Source organism: Heptranchias perlo, chromosome 30 (assembly GCF_035084215.1).
Source record: "Heptranchias perlo isolate sHepPer1 chromosome 30, sHepPer1.hap1, whole genome shotgun sequence".
Taxonomy (NCBI): Eukaryota; Metazoa; Chordata; class Chondrichthyes; order Hexanchiformes; family Hexanchidae; genus Heptranchias; species Heptranchias perlo.
In genome coordinates this window covers 10,818,281-10,840,696 of record NC_090354.1, presented here as the reverse complement: position 1 = coordinate 10,840,696, position 22,416 = coordinate 10,818,281, and positions in this window count along the sequence as shown.

Genomic DNA, 22,416 nt, shown 5'->3' with positions numbered 1-22,416 from the left:
ATCAACTTCACATTAAAATAAATCATTTCAGCCCTCCCCTGAAGAGATGATTTTGTGCTGTCATCGGCTTAATGAGAGGAGGCTGCTGAAGTTCCAACATCCCCTATAATTGTGTGACAACCACTGGCATAGCTGATGAGCTGACAGAACCAAAAGTACTCAAGAGGTGGTGGGGGGGGAATAGGTCAAAGGTCAGAAATATGCCAATAAATAAACAACAGTGGGTGTTACGACTCACCCAAGCCTGTTAAAAATAAGATGGAACGTGTAGAACAACTGAGGAGATAGAATAAAATAAGAAATGGGTAAAAAAATGGAAATAAAAGAGGCAAAATAAAAAGGAAAACTACAAAAGCGTTGAAATCTGAATAAAAACAGAAAATGCTGGAAACACACAGCAGGTCAGTCAGCATCGGTAAAGACAAGCTAATGTTTCGGGTGTCTAGCCTTCAGCAGAACTGAAGGCTGAAGTATAGGCGGGCATTTTAGCAAGGTCGGAAAAAATAAAGAGAAAGAAAAGGAGGGGAAGAGAACTAATAGATCAGTCATAGAGAGCAAGTGCACTAACTGACCTACAAACTGCTCAATAGAAAATAGATAAACGATATAAAGCATCATCAGTGAGATGATGCAGAGTACAAAAGGGACAAAAGAAGGTGCAAATAATGGCAGGTCAGGGTGAAAGCAAGGATGATGGCGAGGGTGATCGGTGATGGGTGAGGTTGAGGGCGAGGAGGAGGGTGAAGGCGAGTGTGAGTGGTGACAAAGGTGAGGGTGAAGGCGAGGGCGAGGGTGAGGGCAAGTGGAAGGGTGGAGGCGAGAGTGAGGGCGAGTACTTATTGATAATTCTTTAGTTCAGAAAGTGTTAACATTTCATAGTTTCAGTGTGGAGGTTAGAGAGATTCCTTTAACAAAATGTTTCTGACTGTTTAAATTAACCAATAAGTTTGAGGCAGATTGCATTAGGCAGGTCTGCAAGATGAAATCTGTTTACAGAGACTGAGAATACACTCCTATATATAATTCTCTTTTAAAACCTTAATAAAGTTATTTATTTTTGTCAATTTTGGATTAAAATGAACCCTGAAACATGTGCAAAGCAAGGTACCTCTGGCCAAGTACTAACTAAAGTAAATGCCAACTTGCAGCAAGTGTCTGTTATCTTTGATAATACTTTTCAAGTTCATTGATTAAAAGTAATAATCATGGTCATCACTTACTTTATAAAAAGGAATGGGACCTTATTCTGCTAATGAATGAGAGGAGTGATGGTTGGATGGTATCAGGTGCTTGTGTATGTTGGAACTCAGTGTTTAGAAGGTGCAATGGCACACATTTTCGCAGTACATGGGTCCAGATGGGGCTGGAATTGAAAAGACTGTGCACACAGTGTTCTTATAAGGCCTGGAATTTAATTCCTTTTTTCATTTTCTAGGTTTTTGTGTCTCAAGTACTTTTTTTAAAATTTTGCGTCATTGGAAGGCTTTGTTTCAATAAAATATTTCAAATCATTCACCTTTCATTCTTTAGAGTCTTCTCTGAGCCTCAAGTACCATCAAGTACTAATCTTGAAGTCTGGAATCTTTACTCTCATGTCCTTTAAATGTCAGTTAAGACTGGTAGAAATCCCTTGGCATTACTCATGGGCAGCCCAGGACCTGGAGTGCAGACTTTGGTATTTACTGTGCTCCTGCTACAGACTAAACACTTTAATGCAGCAAATTTATTGAAGCAATACATCAAGGAACACCTTTCCATTAAAAGGTATTCCTTGACGTATTTAAGACTGGTAACCTGGTACAATTTTATTAATACAGCTGAAAATGGCCTTATCACCAAAAATAAGGATTTTTAATAAGCCTGTCCAGTCCTCCACCTGTGAGTAACATGATTTAAAATCACTGAAAATGACTTTAAAAAGACTATACTGAACCATTTAATAGTTTCATTAGTCAATTTCTTAGTAAATTAAATATTTTGTGACATGAAAAAACTTTTAAAAGATGCCTACTAGTGCCTGTGCGCCTAAGAAAATGAGCGCAATTTGAAGAGCCTTCCCGAACCAGTGCAATCTCGCAATTTCAACCTGGGGGCGTGACCAGTTTTTGTGGGCGGGTGAATTGAATCTTGAACCAGCGTAAAAGATTGTGGAAAACACGAGCGTAACTTATGTTTAAAACTCCCCCATCTTTTGCGCTGGTTCAGCCAATTTCGCCCAGATTGCTCCGATATAACTAGTGGAAATTCGACCCCTACATGACTAGTTTAAGGCAAATGTTTTACACACTTCACAATACTGAAAGGTACAAGCTGCCCAGATATAATATTTGTGATACTAACCACTTTATCAAATTTGCTTAAGGTGCTGCCGGCGAGACAGGCAGCCCGACATTGATGTCTTCGCTCAGGCGATCTGGCTGTGGAGGCACGACTAGTGCCAGCAGCACGTGCCAAGTAGGCTGATGAGGTCCGAGGACTAATTTCAATCGATCCTCAGGGCCACTTGGTTAGGGTGCCGCTGGTCTCTCGGTGTCTTGGCAAGAATTTATCCCTCAATCAACACCACCAAAAACAGATTATCTGGTCATTTATCTCATTGCTGTTTATGGAACCTTGTTCGTGCTAATTGGCTGCTGTGTTGTCTACATAACAACAGTGATTGCACTTCATTGGCTGTGAAGCATGTTGGGATGTCCTGAGGTCGTTAAAGGTGCTATATAAATGCAAGTTCTTTTTTCCTTCTTTGTTCGCTCGTTGAAACAAAAATGAGCGGTTTGGTTGCTTTGTTTTCTGCTGGCTACTTGCACCTCATTGGTACAGTTTGCTTTTTGATTTGTTCACGATTAGTCAATCGGATATTTGATTGCTAACTTAAATAATTGTTTTCAGCCAATCACTACTTTTTGCCAGTGTAACTGACAGGTGTGTTAGACACGTCATAGATACACACCAGCAGGTCTCCCATGACATTGCGTGTGGTGAGTCAGAAAATACATTGTTTTATAACAGTTGGGATATTTTCAACAGAGTGTGACAAGGACAGTGAAAGATCAAATACTAGAATGTAAAGTAAAAGTCCATTTCTGAACATGGCCATTGGTTTCGGATTTTCAAAGGAAAATGGGTGCAATCATAGAATGCCCATAACATTCCTGGAATCCTATTTAATTAAAACAAATGTACTTATTCAGCCATTGTAAACCAGTGGTCCTGCATACAATCCATTTGTTTATACCAGCAATTTAATCAAAATAATGACTGCTGAGAAATAGCAGCCCCAGGACATATTATCATATCAGAGAGTAGGTTAAAGGGCTGTAGGCTAATCTTGCCGTTCAATGATAAACTGCTTGAATTTTGCTTTTATTATTTTTCGAATGTCTGAGTCCATCAATCAGATTACAGCCTTGTGACTTGCTCCTTGCCGCCTGAAAAAGTGAGTGTCGATGTTATTTCTCCATCTGAGACTTTTGATTGTACAGCTGTAGCTATTATCCATCTGCATTTTCTAAATGTGAAACAGCAGCTCTTACAATCAATAGCCTAATGTACAAAGGGCCTGTTGATTTGGATTCAATCTGCGCTAATTAACAATTCAATTAAATCCGGAATAATTCAGCGGCTGCATGTACTAATAGTGCAATTTACATTGAATTCTTTAGAACACATTCCAGCTATTAGATTGAAAGTGGGTTAAACCAGTTTCATCACCAATCTGTCCAGGGGGAACAGTGTTTCCTCCCTGTAATTCAAGGAAAGTGAATTAAAAGAAAATCTCTTTTGCAGATTTCAAAACAAAAAAAAATTTGAACAGAAAAATACATAAATTGACACTGATCTAACAGAAATTTCCTCAGACCTTCTCCTGCTCCACCACTGGAACTTCTAAAATATTATATTTATTTTAATGAAAATTGAGGCCCCATGCAGTAAATATAGTGCATCAAAAGAATGTTTTTTTATATATGTTCTCCATCTCTCCCTGCCCCCACCCCCAGCATAAAGGTGCATTAAGAGTTTATGTCTTTAGTCCTATATCACATTCTTAATCGGTGATATTGGCATGCTCTGAGAATTTCTGCACCACTTCAGTGTGCATGGACCTCTTAGCAAGTTGCAGAAATCACAGCCAACTCCAAGATCTTGGATCTTGAGGTAACTGGTCACTACACGTGGAAATGCAGCAGGAAGTATTTCTCATTTACATTGAGGGATGGTGCCTGCATTCTTTGACATTTACAGAAATTACATCATTTGCAATATATTGCAAATTTCATTTTAACAGCTGACTGTAAACTGTGCAGACAAATCCTCTTTGATCCATCTGCAGCTTTCAAGAGAACAGCGTCCACGACACCACACAACCATGCTACGGTAACCTCTGCAAGACATGCCAGATCATCGACACAGATACCACCATCACACGAGAGGACACCACCCACCAGGTGCATGGTTCATACTCCTGTGACTCGGCCAACGTTGTCTACCTCATACGTTGCAAAAAAGGATGCCCCAGAGCATGGTACATTGGCGAGACCATTCAGACGCTGCGACAACGGATGAACGGACACCGCGCAACAATCGCCAAACAGGAGGGTTCCCTCCCAGTCGGGGAACACTTCAGCAGTCATGGACATTCATCCACCGACCTTCGGGTAAGCGTACTCCAAGGCGGCCTTCGAGACACACGACAACGCAAAATCGTCGAGCAGAAATTGATAGCCAAGTTCCGCACCCATGAGGACGGCCTCAACCGGGATCTTGGGTTCATGTCACGCTACACGTTACCCCACCAGCGAACAAATGTTATCTGTTTTTAATATAACGGGTCAGTTGCTGTCTTTTCTATGTTTCTACCTCTCTATCTCTGTTTTTTTTTGTTTGTTGTTTTTTTTTTGGTGATTTGTATATTCTGTGAGACCTGGCAGGTAACACCTGTCTGCATACTGATTGCCTTGGCAACGGGCAGTTGAAAAAACTGTCTGTAATCACCAAGCATTGTTCTGTGAATTATAAATGCGATTTCATTTCGAGGTTTTCATTTTCACATCGTTCACCTGACGAAGGAGGAAGCCTCCGAAAGCTTGTGAATTTAAAATAAAATTGCTGGACTATAACTTGGTGTTGTAAAATTGTTTACAGATAAATATTGGCATGGTGAGAAACAGACTTATTCTTTAGCCCGAGGCAGGACAATGTTGTATTCATTAAAGCTGTTTAACTCAGCAGCTGAAAGTCCTCTTTTGGTGCAGTATTGTTTATAATGTCGTTATGTGACTTATTTAAATTAGACACCTTGAAATTGAAGTTGTTGATCACATGAAAATTTTCACTTGCAAGATTCTTGGATGAGATCTGTAAACCTCCATCTCAGACAGGATGAATCGAGTAGATGTTCTGAAAGGTCCCCCCTCACACATCAGCTGAACTAAGCAAGGATCTCTGCTTCCAATTCTCATAGAGACAGTGTCGGCCCAGATATTGTGCCGGACCTTCTGACAGAGAGAGGAGAGAGTGCTGCCACTAACCCAAGGCTGACACCTAATGCTTCAGACAAGGAAAAAGACTTTATGAGGGGATCGTCAAATACAGGTGTAACAACACCTGAGGCTCTTTGTCACAACTGGCGCTACCCTGGCACCAATATTTACAGAGCCGTCTGCAAGTATCTCGACATATCAGAGAAGACTTATCTTTGACAATTCTGCTTCACAAGACAGGCATTTGTACCATTTGCTGCAAAATTACCATCTGCAGCAGGGTCAGCTCTTCCTGTAGAAGTGAAGGTTACCACAGCACAAAGCTCTCATGTTAACGGATCCTTCCAAGCCATCCCATGATTATGTGCCACATCAGGCAGTCTGCAGCACACACCTGTATCAAGCAAGTGACAGATGCTATGTTTTCAAGGGGAAACACCTTCATTATTTTCCCTGTGGAAAGGGGGCATCAGCTCAACAGGATTCATTACTTTCTCCAGGTGGTAGGCCTCGAGGGCAAGGTTTCGCACCTATGTGTGGTAAGGAGCACACTTCGAATTTCTTTCCTTCTCTTATAACCAAAACTTTTCTGCATTTATAACCAGGTGTCAGAGCCCTGAGTGGCTGCATGAACTCATGAACTCAGCTGGTGAACTCATTTCATGCATTCTGTACCTGTGTTTTACTGGAGCATTATCTTCAGCCCTAAATAGGGCCGTTTTCCTTTTGTGTACCTCAAACAACAGGAACTCCAAATCTTCGTCGTCAAAGGGAGCAATGTTGCTTACGTATCTTTGTATTTGCATTGTTATTAATTACTCCAATTTTCTGTCCCCACCACAATCACCAGCTGCAGTCCTTTAAAAGCTGCATCATAGCCATATTTTCCAATCCCCAGCAGCTGTGCTACAGGCCAAGATCAATGGGCAAGCTTCTCCTACACCCAGAGCCTCTTCAAACTAGGAGGACTCCCATTGAGAAATTGGGCCATACCGTTCCTCTGAATGGAGGAACAGGCAAGCATGTGCATTGGGCCAGCTCAACTCTACTTCTTCCATTATCAGAAAATTAGGGCTATTTATATATGTAAGGGACCTAACATCTCTTTCAGGCAGCTGCCAAGGACACATGTAAAATGGCCCAACCCAATTTCAGGTCGAACGTTTTTCCGGCATCTCTGGGTTGCAGGACGTTGGTGGTAGGTAGAGTTTATTTGACACGTGAAGCCACAGACCTGATATCTTTATGTCGGCGATTTAACTATGGCACTGTCATCCCTCAGCATAATAATAAGCAAAACAGTGAAAGAGGAGCAGAATGTGCTCCTGAATGTTCACACCAGTTATGTATCTGCTGGTAAACAGCACCACGGCAACCAAATCTCTCAGGCACATGCAGTGAACTGTTGCTTCAAATTTATTCAGTTTCCACTTTGCACTTAAGTGGGAGGAAAAAGCACTGTTGAAATTAAGGCTTATTTAGAACTCTGCTTTTTTTTAGCAAAAAATTTACATTGAATCCAAACCATTTGCTCCCAATAGTATAAATCCTAGGGCAGCTGGAGTACTGTATTCATTAAACCAGTCTGCTACTTTATTAATGTTAATAGGTAAGTGTTCCAATTTGGGCTTCAATTATTACATTCCATGTGTACAATGTTGAGAAAGAGATTCATTACCACCCAGAGATGACAATATAACAATGTAATAAAGGATGAAGTACATTAGTAAGTATTGTACCTTGATACCTGCTGAAATTTTTTTTAGACTGCAAATGCTCCTGCTACGGTGTAGAACAATATTCCAGTCAGAAGAGGTACTGAGGAAAATGGTTCAACAGGACCATTTCCCCAGTGCGCTCCTCTGTGTTCTTCTAAAAACATTGACTTGGGTTTTCTGAACCTGTACTCAGGAGCTAATGAATTTCTGCATGAGTTAATGCCTCCAAATAGTTCCATTTGGCACCAGTCATCCTCTGTTGCCATGCACATCTAGCTATTCTTCATGAGTGAGTTTTAGTAGTCAGTGCTGGCGGGCAATTCAAATGTGGGAGAAATTACAGTCAATCCATATCCTGCGTCCACACATACGCACTTTGCAGTAATAGTCACTGGATCGCAATCAAGAGTGGCACTTCCCCATCTTACCCAAAGGACACTGAGGCCAAATGTAGAGCCCATGCTGCCATCTGGGCAGATAATTCAGCACAAACTGGCAATTGTACAGTCGGCCTTCTGGTTTATATGGGTGCCTTTATCAGCTGACCAATTAGGGGAATTCTCTTTCTTCCTGTTTAATTGTATGATATTTAATTTTCTGTTTATCCCCTCCTCTCATGGAGGTGGTTACTTATGCTGAGGTACTGATCGACAGGTATTGGCAGCCTTATGGTATCTTATCCAAGAGGCCAGTCATTATATAGAGACCAGGCAGTGAATGTTGTTAGAGGCCTTTCCAACCAGGGGGAGGGAATATCACAACTTGGACTGCTTCCTTTGTAAATACTTTTGTTTATATTTCCTCCCCCACCGCTGTTGTCCTCCAACAAGGTGGAAAGTGGGGCAGGCGGCCTCTGGGCTACAGACATCTTCTCAGCTATCAGCAACCCAGCTCTGTGGCTGACTAGCAGATGTCATGATTTAAATGAATTCAACAAACAAAATGATATGTTTGATTGAAATGAATCATGTCAAATGAAGAAATTTAATGAAGCTAATCATTGGATTCTGACACTGGCTTCAGCCCACACATGAGTCTTGTGAATATTGCTGTACCTCGAGTTCATCTTCTTGATCCTTCACCCACTGAGCCCCCAATCTCAGGGAGGGTGTAGAAGAAAAAAAGTCGGGATTCTCACTGTGCAGATATCTGTTCCCCTCCCTAGCTTGGGGGGCTGTGAACTTTCTGCCACTACAACTGTGATTAATACCTCAGCACAGACTAAAAATTAAATCTGTCTCAGTTCCACGCTGCCTTCATCAACTGAGAAACCAGCAGATATTCCAAAGCAGCTTTGTGGAGCAAATTTTCCCACCCTCCTCCACTGTTGTCCTCTCATACTCTGGGAGCAAATCCCCCACCGTCCTCCACCTCTGTCCTTTCATACTCTGGGAGCAGTACAGCACTCACACGGTATTCAGGTGCTGCTGAGTGAATTCTGTTTATTTAAGGTCCTTAAAGTCACAACCACGGCAATTGAATGCAGCAGGTAAGGCGTTTAAACAAATCGTTTTTTAAAAAAATAACATTTATCTGGTGAGTTGGTTATTTAGCTGCAGTCACATTACTATTTTTTTCCTCCTAGTTAATTCCTTGCACCCCTTGGTTTACCTTTATGGGAAAGTAACAACCTCAACAGCTGTCCCTGCCTTGCCCCTGAGGCGTTCTGCTCCCTGTCAACTTGAGATTTTATTGCACGGGTCAAAGGTTCACTGGAAGTGGATGCTTTTAAGAGCATTAACACTTCATTGCTGCACCTGATAGAGCAGTAGGAATAGTGCAGAGAGACACCTCAAGGCACAATACATTGCCACCTACGCCATCTCAACTAAATAAAAATTGCTTCACTTAAGGTACTGCCACTTTGTGCATCAGTACAAAGTGGAAGTATAATTCAGGTGCCAGGTCGGCAATCTGGCGCCCAAGTGCATTAAAGTGAGACATGTCACACATTAAGTAGGTCGTCTCACATCGCTTGGAGTCTGGGTCAGGGTGCAGTAACTCCAGCTGAACCAAAAGGGGACTTTATAAACCTATTTTTCAATTTTCTTAATGTCAGGTGAAGGTGGACTCTTTTGCCTGCTCTCTCCGAACAAGTTTCACCAACTAGGCAATGAGGGGCAGCAGCATGCTCAATATAACTTGGATCTCCAGATTGAGTATCGCGCTTATAATGTTTTTCTCCACCTGAAGGCACCTCATTTATGTAACCTTACTTTATGTTCTTTATCCTCCCAATACTCTAATCCCATCATCTAACCCTCCAAAGTACCTCATTTCATTAAAGCAAAACTCTATAAACTTTTACAAGCACATTTCGTTTCTTCCTCTTTTAGAAAATTTTCATCTGTAACCACAAGTGAATGAACTGCAAATAATTAAATTCCATAGACACCCTTCATGGGGACCTACACAGAAATATCAAAATTAGAATTTATATGCTAATAAAACTAACACTAGGAATTAGAGAGTTCTGAACAAAAGCTGCAGGAATTTATTTCCCTATATGTTCGGTGCATGTGTGTTCAGTGCTTTTTACACTAGTGCTTCCTCCTTTGCTGAGAATGAATATTGTGTATCTTCTAGATCCCATTCCTGGGCTCAATCTGGGTGCTCCTCCAGTGGAAGGTGTCATGCTTTAGCTTTAGTCTCCTCTTGTGATGGCCCTGCAACTGGTTCTTCAAAATCCACTGCAGTGGTTGGTATAGAAACAGAAGAGGAAGTTATGTTTTGATGCTACTGGATGAGACCCTTCAAATATTACTTAAATGGTAATTTAACATGCATCATAGTATTGTGCTTCAGTATAGATGTAGGAGGGAAGGAAGAAAGAAGTGAGTGAGTGACTGGGTGAATAGGCAGAGAAGAAAGAACATTATAAGGATGGTACTAGACCAGAGCTTGGGAGAGGCCTCCATCTTCAACCTTTCCCACTCTCTTTATGCTCTCAGTGCTAAGGGTTGCCATGGTGGCCTCTTCAGAGACTCAAGGGCTTATAGTTGTGGTGTCCTCTTTCTCTGCTTGTCCGTCTCCTGTTTTGTGCCACCTTGTCATGTAAACAAAGAAATAGTGTTGAGATGTTGGAAGTATCAGGTGTGAATAAAGTGACAACTGAGTCCCTGTCCTGCAGCCCATTATGGGTATGAATACATGAACAGACAGTTAGGTTTTGTTAGAAGATTTCTTTGTGTGAAGCCCTTTTAAAATGTCAGTGTGTTAAGTGTTTCAAGTATAAGTTGCAGCTGCAACACGTATGAACATGCATGGTAAGTATGCAAAGGTATTCAAACTATTGCACAGGGCAGCAGTCAATGTTTAACAGAGTGAGAGGAAATCTTGGCTGATATTTTCAAGTCCACAAGCTTCGTCCTTACTTGATGTAAGGTCCTCTGGGTGTAATACATATCTTCTCAGGCACCCTGGATTGCTGTCCTGTGGATAGGATGACTTGTAGTGCCGAGCAACCCTCCTTTCCCCCATTGCTTGCAGTAAACCTTACACTGCTGCACCTGCAAATCTGGGACTCTTATTTGCTCATGCTATGTAATGATAGTGTAAAATGCACAAGAACTTTTGCAAACTGTTTGCCTGCAAAAAGGCCTTTCATTTTATATGGCTGCTGCAGCCCTTTAAATGCCCACAGCAGTACCTGATAGCCTACCTGTAAGTCTTTATGCCCCAGTGACTGCTGCTGGCAGCTCAATGTGAATAGGTAATTAGGAACAACCCTAGAAGAGTGACCTGGGTTGGTGGAGAGTTATTCCGAATGGTACAAAGCTCGTACTACAATGTTCCTGCCACATCTGTGCTCAATACTGGAAATTCTACACCATAATCTTCAAAATCTTACTGAACATTCAGATGTCTTTTATTTTCAATGTGTTCTAAATTTAGAATATCCCTTACTTCTTAAAACCAATCATCAAATTATGAAGGGGTTAGTTCTGTTCGTTGTTTGATTTTCCGTGGATTGCGTTAAGATGGATAACAGCACCCTCTACAGGAAGTGCGGGAGATTCTGCTGCTGAGGAATTACCATGAACCAGACATAGGCTGGGTGTTATTTCTTTGTGTGTCAAAGTTGGCACCTCTCAGATCCTTGTTCATCATAACCAAGGAAGTGTTATTTTACTTTATCTGCAATCTCATTTTGCCTGGCCAAATAAATGCAGAACTCATAAATTATTTAACTGGGATGAGATTGCATCTAGTATCCAGGAAGGCAATCTCTGGCCTCACATAATTCAGCAAGGTGTGTCTTGTCTTGTTCTTAGTTGTGTATCAGGATTTAGAAAGTCTTCTCAAAAGTTCCCACTTTATAAATAATGCCACAGACAACAAAGATTTTCCAAATCCCTTATTTTTTTCCCAATTCTCTCTCCTCTCCTGAAGGTGGTGATGCACACTGGGGTATAATTCTAGAGGTGCCACTAACCCCCGGTACCTCACCCAAGCACCCAATCGTTATGTGCGAGCTTGGACAGTGAGTGTTTTGGCAGGTTGTCCAACCATAGACAGCATCAGAGTCGATCTCAATCCCGTCCTCACCCGATGTCCACTCACCAGCACTTTGAAGCATAGGTCAACTGTGGGAAACCTGGCAGATTTTTCCCCTCCCTAGCCCAGGGACAATGAAGTTAATGTATGCACCTCAATTGGCACTCCTGTCTGAGAGCAACTAATTCGATAGAACACAAACAGAATGGGGATAGAAGCTGACACTTTCTGGTTTGTGGGAGGGACAGTATTGAGGGAGTGCTGCACTGTCGGAGGGGCAGTATGGAGGGAGTGCCGCACTGTCGGAGGGGCAGTATGGAAGGAGTGCCGCACTGTCGGAGGGGCAGTACTGAGGGAGTGCTGCACTGTCAGAGGGGCAGTACTGAGGGAGTGCCGCACTGTCAGAGGGGCAGTACTGAGGGAGTGCCGCACTGTCAGATGTGCCATCTTTCTGATGAGACGTTAAACCGAGGCCCTGTCCTCTCAGATGGAAGTAAAAGATCCCGCAGCACTATTTTGAAGAAGAGCAGGGGAGTTCTCCCCGGTGTCCTGGAACCAATATTTACCCATCAACCAACATCACTAAAAACATATGATCTGGTCATTATCACGTTGCTGTTCGTGGGACCTTGCTGTGTACAAATTGGCTGCCCCGTTTCCTACATTACAATAGTGACTACACTTCAAAAAGTACTTCCTTGGCTGTAAAGCACTTTGGGACGTCCTGACTTTGTGAAAGGCGTTGTATAAATGGAAGTCTATCTTTGTATGCCTCAGTACAACACTAGATGGTGCTTAACCATTAGGGGAGCTCCCTCAACCATTTTCAAAAAGTGTCTTGATGTTGTGCTAAGGCCTGTATTTTCCAGGTCTTCACGTCCACCGACCGTAGCAAATTCCCAGCAAGTTTACTTTTGGGGTGTAACCGGTTGCATGGGACCTGCACATTGGGCACTGACTCCACTAACTTGAGTTTTGCACAATCTAAAAGCAATTTAAAAAACAAAGAACTGTGGTTCATGTAAATTATGTTATTATGCCACATGCCCACTGTTCAAGATGGAATAACATATATCATGCAGGGCTCCCAGATATCACAAGAAAAAAAATCTTGCTTCAAATTTGCTCTGCATTACCCACTGCCCCATTGTTGGTCCCGGTCAGTACTCCTTCAACAGATCCCAAGCCAGCAACTTATTAAAAATGTTAATCAGAAGGATGGTGTGTCTTCCAATTTAAATTAATTGTGAATTATAATTAGCTGCAAAACATGCAGCAATTCCTTGTTATTTAATAAAATAGCACCATAGTTGCAACATTTCCAGACTCATTTAGACTAAGTTTAATTTTGACTGTTAACAGGAAAAGCGGGCAGGAAGATCTTTAAAGCTACACAGGAAAACTAAATTGTAAGATTAATGAGGAACTGGGAGGCCCAGTCATGGGACTTGATACGACTGTTCCTTTGCATCCTGCATGTAAGCTCTCGAAAGCAAAAATGAATTTTACCATTAACTCAAAAGCAGCCAAATAGAACAAGTATTTCCGGCATCTGCAGTTGTTTTTTGTTTTTACTTGAATGTTGCTCTCTTTTGTTTTTGCTAATGGCCTGATCACTGGAGGCCATTACTGCTGAGATTGTCAGGTTCAACATCCTAAGAACATAAGAACATAAGAAACAGGAGCAGAAGTAGGCCATTTGGCCCCTGGAGCCTGCACATTCAATCAGATCATGGCTGATCTTCGACCTCAACTCCACTTTTCCGCCCGAGCCCCATAACCTTTGATTCCCCTAGAGTCCAAAAATCTATCCATCAGCCTTGAACATATTGAATGACTCAGCATCCACAGCCACTAGGGTAGAGAATTCCAAAGATTCACAACCCTATACATGAAGAAATTCCTCCTCATCTCAGTCTTGAATGGCCGACCCCTTATCCTGTGACTATGCCCCCTAGTTCTAGACTCTCTAGCCAGGGGAAACAATCTCTCAGCATCTACCCTGTCAAGCCCCCTCATAATCTTACATGTTTCAATGAGATCACCTCTCATTCTTCTAAATTCCAGAGAGTATAGGCCCATTCTACTCAACCTCTCTTCATAGGACAACCCTCTCATCCCAGGAATTAATCTAGTGAACCTTTGTTGCACTGCCTCCAAGGCAAGTATATTGTTCCTTAGATAAGGAGACCAAAACTGTATGCAGCACTCCAGATGAGGTCTCACTAAAGCCCTGTACATCCTTACTCTTGTGCTCCAACCCCCTTGCAATAAAGGCCAACGTGCCATTTGCTTTCCTAATTGCCTGCTGTACCTGCATGCTAACTTTTTGTGTTTCTTGTACGAGGACAACCAAGTCTCTCAGAACACCAACGTTTAATAGTTTCTCACCATTTAAAAAATATTCTGTTTTTCTATTCTTCCTACCAAAGTGAATAACCTCACATTTCCCCACATTATATTCCATCTGCCACCTTCTTGCCCACTCACTTAATCTGTCTATGTCCCTTTGCAGACTCTTTGTGTCCTCCTCAGCTTACTTTCCCACCTAGCTTTGTATCATCAGCAAACTTGGATACATTACACTCGGTCCCTTCACCTAAGTCATTAATATAGATTGTAAATAGCTGAGGCCCAAGCACCGATCCTTGCAGCACCCCATAGTTATAGCCTGCCAACCTGAGAATGACCCATTTATCCCTACTCTCTGTTTTCTGTCTTTTAACCAATCCTCTATCCATGCTAAAATATTGCCCCCAACCCCATGAGCCTTTATCTTGTGTAACAACCTTTTATGTGGCACCCCTTTATCTACCCTGCTAGTTACAACCTCACAAAACTCTAATAAATTTGTCAAACACTGTTTCCATTTCAGAAAACCGTATTGACTTTATTGCTTTGCAACCCCGTTTGCTGACAGGTGGGGCCTGGTGTCTGACTAATATGTTTTCACAGCTGCAAGAATGCTGAAGTTGCACATATATGTAATTGTATAATTCTTTTACTATTTCATTTAATGTAATTGTCTGAATTAGTTTATCTTTGCATGTTCATGCTGTGATTCAAACTGGCTCAATGTGTCACTCGTGTGCATAAAGGAGCAGGAAGGATCTTACTGGCATCTTTCCAAACATATCAAAGCAAAAAGAGAAGAAAATAGGAAAATGCAAGTTTTGGTGTCTGAGTGATCCTCAGAAACTTTGGCCCATCAGATGAGGCTGGGCACGTGACGATATAACTGATGTGCAGGACCAACACAGTGTGCATGTTTGTGCGTGGGGGGAGGGTAGAAGGGAAGGAGAGAGAAAACAGAGAACTACAGGCCAGTTAGCCTGACGTCGGTCATCGGGAAAGTGCTGGAATCCATTAATAAGGAAGTGACAACAGGTCACTTAGAAAATCATAACATGATAATTTTCCGAGGATCACTCAATCATATTATGATTTTCTAAGTGCCCTGTTACCACTTCCTTAATAATGGATTCCAGCACTTTCCCGATGACCGACGTCAGGCTAACTGGCCTGTAGTTCTCTGTTTTCTCTCTCCCTCCCTTCTACCCCTCTACCCCTCCCCCCCACACACAAACATGCACACTGTGTTGGTCCTGCACATCAGTTATATTGTCATGTACCCAACCTCATCTGATGGGCCAAAGTTTCCGAGCATCACTCAAAACTTGCATTTTCCTATTTTCTTCTTTTTTTGCTTTGATATGTTTGGAAAGATCCTTTATGCGCACGAGTGACACATTGAGCCAGTCTGAATCACAGCATGAACATGTAAAGATAAACTAATTCAGACAATTTCATTAAATGAAATAGTAAAAGAATTATACAATTACATTTATATTCAACTTCAGCTTTCTTGCCAGCTCTGAAAACATGTTAGTCAGACACCAGGCCCCACCTCTCAGCAAACAGGGTTGCAAAGCAATAAAACGGTTCAAACCATATTAGAACTCCATGTGAACAAGGAGACCTGCATACGTTTTTAAATGGATACTTGCACGTATGATATGTGCTGCAGGTCTACTCCTAGTCCCTCTGCAGTCCCAGAACTATTGTCAGTATCTAATGTTTCTATTCATCTTTCATAAATGCATAAGCTTGGCACACAAAAAGAAAGTGGGCCTAACATTAAGCACGCTCAGGACTTCTTTTAATCACAGTCTACATGTACAAATTGATATGGTCTGTGTGCTTAAACTCTATCAATAGGACACTGAGCATTGTAAACAAAGGGAACAAAAGCTTAAAAACATATCTGTCATGACTTCTAAGACAAGCCAGCCGATATCAAGGAAAGCACTCAAAGCAAGTATGAGTAGGGTCATGTCCTTACACAGTAACACGGTTGCACAAACCTATTGTGACAGGTTGAAACGAATGTAAGGGATTTGACAAAAATACATGAAGCAGAAAATGGGAGATGTTTCTTTTCCAGCTCAGGACATCTGCATTGACTCCCCCCACACCCCCACCCCGCAATCCTACCACTGACGATTAAAACATTGTGACCCTTTTAAGACCTTACATCTGATTATTTGAAATTGCTGCTTAGGAAAAATTTGTGCTGATTTGTGTGACATTCGTAGCCATGTGTTAATGAAACTTTCATTCAAAAGTTTCCATGAAAAGCACAACTTTACAGCTGTCCAAGCAACATCTTCATCACAAAACCTGTGGCACGTTTACATGCCCTGCTTGATACTCCTGAACTAGTTGTGTGTACATCTGAATTTCTTGTTTCCAAGTTCATGAAAAAAATTCCTCTTGAACTCATAATTACTTTTATAATAACGCTTACTAAAAAAAAACTTATGTCAAGCTTTCTGGCAGTGGCATGTGCTAAGTTTATTTATTCAGATGCTAAGGTTCCAATAGACCCATGGAATTACAACAAAGAATGTAATATGGAAAATCAATTCTAAATGGCATGTCTATGAAGTCTAATTATTTTAAGGGGAAACATTACTGTAATGTAGAGGGAGTACTTTCAATATAAACTATTATCACCAACTTAGAGTTTCCTGCCTGGGATGCTTCCCAATAAGAATCAGGACAAGTTGAAATGTCAGTCAGTGGGATTCACTGTAGAAATGTTTGCTGATGTGCCTTGTTACTAACGTTTGTGGAATTACTCTGAGCTGTAATTAGAGATACAAATTTAATGTGTAGTAAAAGCAACGTAAAAGTAGGAAGATCTCCGAGAAGCTAGGACGTTTTGCACAGGTTGAGCACCCAAGTTGGGACTAGAAAATCTTAGGCTCCAATCCCAGCAAGTTTCACTCAACAAGTACTCATTTTATCCTTCCAAGGTGGATAAAACGCATACTACGTCATAACATCTGGGGAGAAAATAGGAGACTATTAAGTTGAGCTTACTGCAATGTTTCAGTATTTCTTGGTTGTTTCTATTTGTAAACAGGGATTGGAACCACACCCAATAGATGTAAGGTTAATGGAGCCTGACCATGGAGTAACCTCACTCTGGGAGAGCATTTTGCTGGTAGTGGTCATAATTCAGTTAGATTTAGCATAGTTATGGAAAAGGAAAAAGATAGAACAGGAGTAAAAGTTATAAATTGGGGGAAGGCCAATTTTACTAAGCTGAGAAATGATTTAGCAAAAGTGGACTGGAAACAGCTACTTGAAGGTAAATCAGTGTCACAGCAGTGGGAGGCATTCAAGGGGGAGATTCAAGGGATTCAGAGTAAATATGTTCCCACAAAGAAAAAGGGTGGGACTGCTAAATCTCGAGCCCCCTGGATGACAAGGAGCATACAGGGTATATTAAGGCAAAAAAGCAAAGCTTATGACAGACACCGAGAGCTCAATACTGCAGAAAGCCGAGAGGAGTATAAAAGGTGCAGGGGTGAAATTAAAAAGGAAATTAGGAAAGCAAAGAGTGGGCATGAAAAAATACTGGCAAGTAAAATTAAGGAAAACCGAAAAATGTTTTATTAATACATAAAGAGCAAGAAGATAACTAAGGAAAGAGTAGGGCCTATTAGAGACCAAAAAGGTAACCTATGTATGGTGGCAGAAGATGTGGGTATGGTTCTTAATGAACACTTTGCGTCTGTCTTCACGAAAGAGGGGGACGATGCAGAGATTGTAGTTAAGGAGGAGGAAAAGTGTGAAATATTTGATGGGATAAACATAGTGAGAAAGGAAGTATTAAGGGGTTTGGCATCTTTGAAAGTGGATAATTCGCCAGGCCCAGATGAAAAGTATCCCAGGCTGTTAAGAGAAGCAAGGGAGGAAATAGCAGAGGGTCTGACAATCATTTTCCGATCCTCCCTGCTACAGGCATGGTGCCGGAGGATTGGAGGACTGTTAACATTGTACCGTTGTTTAAAAGGGGAGAAAGAGATAGACCGAGTAATTATAGGCCAGTGAGTCTAACCTCGGTGGTGGGCAAATTATTGGAATTGATTCTGAGGGACAGAATAAATCGTCAATTAGAAAGGCACAGATTAATCAAGGACAGACAGCATGGATTTGTTAAGGGAAGGTCGAGTCTGACTAACTTGACTGAATTTTTTGAGTAGGTAATAAGGAGGGTCAATGAGGGTAACGTGTTTGATGTAGTGTACATGGATTTCACCAAGGCTTTTGACAAGGTCCCACATGGCAGACTGATCAAAAAAATAAAAGCCCATGGGATCTAAGGGAAAGTAGCTAGTTGGATCCAAAATTGGCTCAGTGGCAGGAAGCAAAGGGTAATGGTTGACGGGTGTTTTTGTGACTGGAAGGCTGTTTCCAGTAGGGTTCCGCAAGGCTCAGTATCAGGTCCCTTGCTTTTTGTGGTATATATTAATGATTAGACAAAGTTAACATGGATTTATGAAAGGGAAATCATGTTTGACAAACCTACTGGAGTTTTTTGAGGATGTAACTGGTAGAATAGATAAGGGAGAACCAGTGGATGTGGTTTATTTGGATTTTCAGAAGGCCTTTGATAAAGTCCCACATAAGAGGTTACTGTGCAAAATTAAAGCACATGGGGTTGGTGGTAATATACTGGCATGGATTGAAAATTGGTTAACAGACAGGAAACAGAGAGTAGGAATAAATCAGTGTTTTTCAGGGTGGCAGGCAGTGACTAGTGGGGTACCGCAGGGATCAGTTCTTGGGCCACAGCTATTCACAATATATATCAATGATTTGGATGAGGGAACCAAATGTAATATTTCCAAGTTTGCTGATGACACAAAACTAGGTGGGATCGTGAGTTGTGAGGAGGATGCAAAGAGGCTTCAAGGCGATTTAGACAAGTTGATTGAGTGGGTAAATACATGGCAGATGCAGTATAATGTGGATAAATGTGAAGTTATCCACTTTGCCTTTCTGTTTTTCCTTCCAGAGTGTTATTTAGATGGTGATAGATTGGGGAATGTTGATGTACAAAGGGACCTGGGTGTCCTTGTACACCAGTCACTGAAAGCAAACATGCAGGTGCAGCAAGCAGTTAGGAAGGCAAATGGTATGTTGGCCTTCTTTGCAAGAGGATTTGAGTACAAGAGCAAGGACGTCTTACTGCAGTTATACAGGGCCTTGGTGAGACCACACCTGGAGTATTGTGTGCAGTTTTGTTCTCCTTACCTAAGGAAGGATATACTTGCCATAGAGTGAGTGCAGTGAAGGTTCACCAGACTGATTCCTGGGATGGCAGGACTGTCATATGAGGAGAGATTGGGTCAACTAGGCCTATATTCACTCGAGTTTAGAAGAATGAGAGGGAATCTCATTGAAACGTATAAAATTCTGACAGGGCTAGACAGACTGGATGCAGGGAGAATGTTTCCCCTGGCTCAGGGGTCCAGAACGAGGGGCCACAGGATACGGGGTAAGATATTTAGGACTGAGATGAGGAGAAATTTCTTCACTCAGAGGGTGGTGAACTTGTGGAACTCTCTACCACAGAAGGCTGTGGAGGCCAAGTCACCGAATATATTTAAGAAGGAGCTAGATAGATTTCTAGACACAAAAGGCATCAAGGGGAACGGGGAGAGAGCAGGAATTTGGTATTGAGATAGAGGATCAGCCATGATCATATTGAATGGCGGAGCAGGTTCGAAGGGCCGAATGGCCTACTCCTGCTCCTATTTTCTATGTCTTCTATTTGGACTTGAATGTGGGGGCTTGATCAAGAAGTTTGTAAATGATACAAAAATTGGCCGTGTGGTTGATAGTGAGGAGGAAAGCTGTAGGCTGCAGGAAGATATCAATCGACTGGTCAGGTGGGCAGAAAAGTGGCAAATGGAATTCAGTCCAGAGAAGTGTGAGGTAATGCATTTGGGGATGGCAAACAAGGCAGTGAGTACACAATAAATGGGAGGATACTGAAAGGTGTCGAGGAACAAAGGGACCTGGGAGTGCATGCCCTGAAGGTGGCAGGACAGGTAGATAAGGTGGTTAAAAAGGCATATGGAATACTTTCCTTTATTAGCCAAGGCATAGAATACAGGTTATGCCAGAACTATATAAAACATTGGTTAGGCCACAGCTTGAGTACTGCGTACAGTTCTGGTCACCACATTACAGGAAAGATGTGATTGCACTAGAGAGAGTACAGAGGAGATTCACAAGGATGTTGCCAGGGCTGAAGAATTTTAGCTATGAGGAAGGATTGGATAGGCTGGGATTGTTTTCTTTGGAACAAAGGAGGCCGAGGGGAGATTTAATTGAGGTATATAAAATTATGACGGGAATAGATAGAGTGGATAGGGAGGTCCCATTTCCCATAGCAGAGGGGTCAATGACCAGGAGGCATAGATTTAAAATAATTGGTAGAGGGATTGGAGGAGAACTTTTTTCACCCAAAGGGTGGTGGGGGTTTGGAACTCACTGCCTGAAAGGGTGGTAGAGGCAGAAACCCTCAACTCATTTAAAAAGTACTTGGATGTGCACTTGAAGTGCCGTAACCGACAGGGATACAGACCAAGTGCTGAAAAGTGGGATTAAGCTGGATAGCGCTTTTTCAGCCGGCGCGGACATGATGGGCCAAATGGCCTCCTTCTATGCCGTAACTTTCTATGATTCTTTGGTGATTGATATTGAAAATACTTCCCACTAAATTGAAAAATAGCTTAGTCTTCCGTATGATGGTGTGTTGACAATTTCTCAAAGCATGTATTTTAGTGGAGGGGCTCTTCAAGAATGACTCATGTTTGGAGAAGACAAAATGGCGGAATGCAAGTAAGCCAATATATGCACAGTAAAACTGTGCATCTTATTTTACCCCAAAATCAGGCCCAGGTTTTGCCGGAAATGCCAGATTCAGAGAGTGAATTAGACACAGGAAGCACTGACTGACCAGAAAGAGAGGATATATTAAACCTGTATTCAGTAACAAAAGCTGGAACTCAAGAGCATGATGCATTCATAACACTGAAGTATGAGTCCCCACAGCAACAGAACCAACTTCAGATCTTTGGTCATTTTTACACAGATGTACTAAAATATATAGAGGCATGGAGGATGGTATTTTAAGATTCTTTGAAATGTATCAATGCACTCCCCACGCAAGCACCATGCAATCAAAATGGACAATGGCCTGATAAAATTTGGATGAAAATGTATACTTTCATTAAACAGATGTGTGAATACACACCTATTTGTACCATGGCTTCATAAAACATATGTGAAAATATTTCAGAATCCAATAAAAAAAATAAAAAAGAGAAAAAATATATAAAGAACTATTTGGCATAGAAGTTGATCACAGCAGTTTATTCAACACAAAGAACACGACTCCTGGCTAAAGGACTTCCTGAGATCTTTACACAGGTCAACGATTGACCATATTAAAACAAAACCGATAGCTTTAATAAGAACGTGAATAGGGCTTCAGGATCATATATATTGTGCTCATGGTAATCAGCTTCCTCCTCTTGACAGCAGCCTCATGAGGAGCTTCTATCATGCAGCGATTATGGTATTTTGTATTCCAGAATACTGTTGATGATTGACTAGCCATAGTGGCTCACTGGTGACAACTGAAGGCTGGGATCCTTCCCACTCAGCTCCAGGAGTGCACCTGCGAGGCCTACCAAAATAGTATGGGCTGCTGCCGCCCCAGGACCACCACCCTCTACAATCGCGATCCCCCCACCTCACAGCTTACCTTGCTGGCGGCCACCCCGGCCCGATTTTGAGGCCTCAATCCAGCAAACTGCATTGGGATGACTGTTTGCCGCCAAACTTGAATGAGGCTGGGGCCTCAAAATCGCGGGGGCCTCAAAATCGCGGTGTCCTCTTCACGGCCAGCCAGCGCACACCGCCGGTCGGTCACCCAAAAGTCAAAATCGACCTCACTGGGTTTTATCTCAAGAGGTGTAGAATATAAAAGTTGAGATGCAATGGTGGAATCTATATAAAACCTTAGTAAGATCACAATTGGAGTAGTGTGTGCTGTTTTGGGCTCGACACTATAGGAAGGATGTTAAGGTAATAGAGAAGGTACAACGCAGATTCATTAAGATGTTTCTCATATGGGGGAATACAAATACGAAGAAAGACTTGAAAAATTGGGACTGTTTTCATTCGAACAGAGGAGGTTACGGGTGACTTGATGGAGGTGTTTAAAATTATGAAGGGATGAGACAGGGCAGATGGAAACACAAAGTGGTTGAGGGGTCTAGAACAAGGGGGGCATAGGTATGAGACCAAATGTGAGAGAATTGGGACAGAGGGCAGGAGAAACTTTTTTACAG